This window comes from Megalobrama amblycephala, unplaced genomic scaffold (genome assembly GCF_018812025.1).
Source record: "Megalobrama amblycephala isolate DHTTF-2021 unplaced genomic scaffold, ASM1881202v1 scaffold422, whole genome shotgun sequence".
Lineage (NCBI taxonomy): Eukaryota > Metazoa > Chordata > Actinopteri > Cypriniformes > Xenocyprididae > Megalobrama > Megalobrama amblycephala.
Window position 1 is genome coordinate 102,087 of NW_025953370.1, and position 5,784 is coordinate 107,870.

The 5,784-nt window shown below is 38.5% G+C and overlaps 1 long non-coding RNA gene across 1 annotated transcript; it reads right to left on the reverse strand.

The window, feature by feature from the left end:
- Window positions 1-4,063: 4,063 nt before the first annotated feature.
- LOC125261520 lies at window positions 4,064-5,183 on the reverse strand. Its single transcript, XR_007183339.1, has 3 exons — window positions 5,039-5,183; window positions 4,577-4,649; window positions 4,064-4,496 (listed from the first exon to the last, which is right to left on the reverse strand). It is a non-coding gene; the product is annotated as an uncharacterized LOC125261520 (long non-coding RNA).
- Between the last annotated feature and the right edge of the window lie 601 nt (window positions 5,184-5,784).

A 5,784-nucleotide genomic window follows, 5' to 3' on the forward strand; every position in this document is an offset into this window, starting at 1 on the left:
CCGAAAAATAAATCAAACAAACATGACGAAAACACGGCCATACACATTTTCTCCCATGCTAAACAGCTGAGAAAAAAAACGAAAAAAAAAAACGACGGACGAGCCCCCAATTATGTTACAGCCACAGCCATAACACAAACGAGGGATGACACAACGGCTCGATCAAAAGGGGAATTTATTAATGAAACAAGATTTAACAACAAGTGGGAGAAATTAGACAGGAAAAATAAAAGGGATAAACACAAAAGAGAGCGCAGCTCCGACTCGGGACGGCCGCTCAAGTTCCGCCGCCGAAGTGTGGGAACTTGACTTCCTTTAAGCTTGTGTAAATAGTCCACAGGTGTAAAGGATCTGCTGAATCAGAACAATGGTAAATCACGCTTTTCCTGCCCCTAGAGGGCAGGCAAATACATAAATATACATGCATGTAACATCATTGAAAAAGATGTTTTCAATCAGCTGAACAAGTTCTTAAGTTCATTTGGACACTTTGACAATCTGGTTTCTGACCTCATCACAGCACAGAGACAGCGCTCGTAAAGATAATAAATTATATTCGCCTTAACACCGATACAAGTAAATTATCAGTGCTGCGTTTGACACTGTCGATCACAACATTCTTCTTGACGGGCTGGAAAACTGGGTCGGGCTTTCTGGAATGGTCCTGAAATGGTTCAGGTCAAACTCAGAATGGAGAGGTTATTATGTGAGTATCCATAAGTCTGAGTGAACATCCATGACATGTGGAGTCCCTCAAGGCTCAATCCTTGGACCGCTCTTGTTCAATCTGTATCTGCTGCCACTGAGCCAAATAATGAGAAAGAACCAAATTGCCCATCACAGCTATGCAGACGACACCCAGATCTACCTCGCCCTCTCACCTAACGACTACAGCCCCATTGACTCCCTGTGCCAATGCATTGATGAAGTTAAAAACTGGATGTGCCTAAACTTCCTTCAGTTAAACAAAGACAAAACTGAAGTCATTGCGTTTGGAAACAAAGAAGTTCTCAAAGTGAACATGTACCTTCACTCTAGGGGTCAAACAACTAAAAATCAAGTCAGGAATCTTGGTGTGATTCTGGAGTCAGACCAGAGTTTCAGTAGCCATGTAAAGACAATAACTAAATCAGCTTATTATCATCTCAAAAGTATTGCAAGAATTAGATGCTCTGTCTCAAGTCAAGAATTAGAGAAACTTGTTCATGCTTTCATCACCAGCAGGGTGGATTATTGTAATGGACTCCTCACTGGCCTTCCCAAAAACACCATAAGACAGCTGCAGCTTGTACAGAACGCTGAGCAGAACCAGAAAACATGAACATATCACACCAGTCCTCAGGTCCTTGCACTGGCTTCCAGTTGCATTTAGAATTGATTTTAAAGGACTGTTACTTGTTTATAAATCACTCAATGGTCTAGGACCCCAATACATTGGAGATATGCTCATAGAATATAAACCTAACAGATCACTCAGATCATCAGGATCAAGTCATTTAGAAATACCAAGGGTTCACTCAAAGCAAGGAGAGTCTGCTTTTAGCTGTTACGCCAGCCGCAGCTGAACCAGCTTCCAGAAGAGATCAGCTGTGCTCCAACAGTAGCCACATTCAAATCCAGACTCAAAACACTTCAGTTTAGCTGTGCATTTACTGATTGAGCACTGTGCTATGTCTGAACTGATTGCACTTAATTTTATATGTATTATCTTTTTATTCTTTTAATTATTTTTCTTGTTTTTATTTCATTTTTAATGCATTTTAAATCTTGTTGTCTGGTTGAAAGAGCTGGGGGAATTAGGAAGTAGGCATTTGTTATCCCTGGATGGAGCTCTGACAGAGTTAGTCCAGGAACACCTGTTTCTTGTTTCAGTAATTGGCGTGGAGAGAGTATATAACGCCAGGAGAAACAGGAGTGGCTGAGAGAGAGAAGGACTACTGACTGCTAACCTCCTGGATGCTGGAACTGTCTGCTGGAGTTGTTTATGTTATAATATTTGACCATTTTTGTGCCTGTCTGCACACCTGTTTTGTTATTTTTGAAAACGCAATAAAGCAGTCAGTAGTCAAGCCGACCCTGTCCTCTTCCTTCCTGACATTGAACTTTGTTACACTTGTATATTATATTCATTCATTACACACAGGCTGATATATTTCAAATGTTTATTTATTTTAATTTTGATGATTATAACTGACAACTAAGGAAAATCCCAAATTCAGTATCTCAGAAAATTAGAATATTGTGAAAAGGTTCAATATTGAAGACACCTGGTGCCACACTCTAATCAGCTAATTAACTCAAAACACCTGCAAAGGCCTTTAAATGGTCTCTCAGTCTAGTTCTGTAGGCTAAACAATCATGGGGAAGACTGCTGACTTGACAGTTGTCCAAAAGACGACCATTGACACCTTGCATGAGGAGGGCAAGACACAAAAGGTCATTGCAAAAGAGGCTGGCTGTTCACAGATCTCTGTGTCCAAGCACATTAATAGAGAGGCGAAGGGGAGGAAAAGATGTGGTAGAAAAAAGTGTACCAGCAATAGGGATAACTGCACCCTGGAGAGGATTGTGAAACAAAACCCATTCAAAAATGTGGGGAGATTCACAAAGAGTGGACTGCAGCTGGAGTCAGTGCTTCAAGAACCACTACGCACAGACGTATGCAAGACATGGGTTTCAGCTGTCCCATTCCTTGTGTCAGGCCACTCTTGAACAACAGACAGCGTCAGAAGCGTCTAAAGACAAAAAGGACTGGACTGCTGCTGAGTGGTCCAAAGTTGTGTTCTCTGATGAAAGTAATTTTTGCATTTCCTTTGGAAATCAGGGCCCCAGTGTCTGGAGGAAGAGAGGAGAGGCACACAATCCACGTTGCTTGAGGTCCAGTGTAAAGTTTCCACAGTCAGTGATGGTTTGGGGTGCCATGTCATCTGCTGGTGTTGGTCCACTGTGTTTTCTGAGGTCCAAGGTCAACGCAGCCGTATACCAGGAAGTTTTAGAGCACTTCATGCTTCCTGCTGCTGACCAACTTTATGGAGATGCAGATTTCATTTTCCAACAGGACTTGGCACCTGCACACAGTGCCAAAGCTACCAGTACCTGGTTTAAGGACCATGGTATCCCTGTTCTTAATTGGCCAGCAAACTCGCCTGACCTTAACCCCATAGAAAATCTATGGGGTATTGTGAAGAGGAAGATGCGATATGCCAGACCCAACAATGCAGAAGAGCTGAAGGCCACTATCAGAGCAACCTAGGCTCTCATAACACCTGAGCAGTGCCACAGACTGATCGACTCCATGCCACGCCGCATTGCTGCAGTAATTCAGGCAAAAGGAGCCCCAGCTAAGTATTGAGTGCTGTACATGTTCATACTTTTCATGTTCATACTTTTCAATTGGCCAAGATTTCTAAAAATCCTTTCTTTGTATTGGTCTTAAGTAATATTCAAATTTTCTGAGATACTGAATTTGGGATTTTCCTTAGTTGTCAGTTATAATCATCAAAATTAAAAGAAATAAACATTTGAAATATCTCAGTCTGTGTGTAATAAATGAATATAATATACAAGTTTCACTTTTTGAATGGAATTAGTGAAATAAATCAACTTTTTGATGATATTCTAATTATATGACCAGCACCTGTAATGCACCATTCAGTAAAATAACAAATAATGCCAAACTTTCATATTCATCTCCTCTTCCTGCTCCTAACATGCCTGACATCAGTAATGTCCATGCTCTCATTTTTAGTGCAGTAGTAGATGTACCAGAATGATCAACATGGATAATCTTCAGCTCTGATTTAAGTGATTGTAGCAGTATCACATATCACATGTAATTCATATACCTTCCCTTTATTTCTCTGGAAACTGGCATACTTGTCACAACATGAAAGTATATGCAACCTTTGGTGCATTGTTGTCCCAAATATCATTAATCAGATCAAAAAATATTTATGTCCCAAGTAAAAAAAATTAATGGTAATTAATTATGTATGGTTTTTTAAATAATGAAATAAACTCATAAGAGCCTAGTTAAATTTTATGTCCTGTACCAAACATCACATTCACACCGTATTTGCCATACTTTATTACACTTCATAGATACAGCATAACATTGAAAGTTGCATAAAGACAAATGAGATTGAAGATAAAAATGTCTTCAAAAATACATTAACGTCATATTAATCCATTCATAGCTGCTGAAGTCACAAATGAGCACCACAGAATCCCATCCAGTCAACTATGATCCAGAAAACAGATTTGATATTGTGTTTAAAATAAAAATTCATTTTCACAGCTAAACTGGTTTCTTGCTCTTCCCTGTAAATGTCTCTATCATGTTCATGTTCTTCTTCTAAACAGTTTGTTTAGTTGTACTCTACAGTGCAACTGATGACCAGAATATGTGATCACTGATGTGGTGTAGCTTTTTCTTCTTTTTCTGCTGTAGCTTTTTAGTCTTAACATCCCATTGTCAGGCGTTCTCCAGTCCTGGTCTAAAAGTAAAAACAAAAACAATTTAAATTAAGTAGTTTATTAAATTTTTGATAAATTGTTGAAATCAACACATACATACCATTGCAAATATTTGCCTTAGCAGCTTTCTGTCTCCTCCATTTATTAACGAAAGGCCCTTTTGGTCTTTTCAGCTGAAACAAAAGAAAAGAAAATATCATTATTTATAATCATGTATATATAGGATTATATATAGGAAAAAAGTTCTGATTGACCTTACAGTTTGGGGATTTTACATTATTAGGCATTAAAAGCATGGTAAGTGTTGTGGTTACTCTGTATTGACAACAAATACCACATACTGTGGTAAAAGCATGGTAAGTGTTGTTTTTACTGTGCTTCTACTACAAATACCATTTTGAAACTACACTTGTACTACTTTGAACCTGATATGAATATGATTAACTGATTGAAGGTCTATTGCACGTCACGTGACAGTGTTTAACCACCTAGTTTATAAGGTTCTTTAATTTAGAAAGCAATGAAAGGCAAACATTAGAACAGCGTATTTACGACTACTTACCAACATCTGGCACACGTGAACTGAAGCCAAATATCGCGATGTGTTCTGAAGGAGACTTCCTCAGCATGTTTTCTTCTTCTTGTTGTTTTACGGCGGTTGGCATCCAGCGTTTTGGTGCATTACCGCCCCCTTCGGTTCCTCAGCGTGATTTCAAATTCGCGTCAGTTTTTGACAATAGTATCCAGCTGCAGACCCGCAGCACCACAGTTCCAGACCCGCAGCCACAGAACGGAAGTGAGGGGCGGGGCTTAAACAGTCATATTTGCGCTATCCATACATGTCATTTTCTTTTGTTAAATATAAGTTGTTTTTACATGGATTTTAATCGGATCGATGTCTACAGTATTTAACAACAATACTTTTAAATAAAGTCATTTTTTTTTCATATATGCCTAATAAGATATCATGATAAGAGGAGTTTTAATTACCTTAAATGGTAAGGCATGAACTAATTTGTATAAACTGTGAACAAATACTTTTAACCTTATAATTTTGAAAATATATTAATAAATGTAATATATATAGTAAAATGTCTCCCTTGACTGTATGTGATATTATTTCCGTATGTTCACGTTGTGAACTTGTGACAAATAGTATAAAGACACGGAGGTATGGGCATTTAATGTCAAAATATAGGCCTGTATTTAATCATTGCAGATCCTTGAACAAGTGAAACATGCATTTAAGCCAAAGAGACAATAGAAGTTGTATACGGTGAGTGTATGATATTTCTGTCATGATGTGGT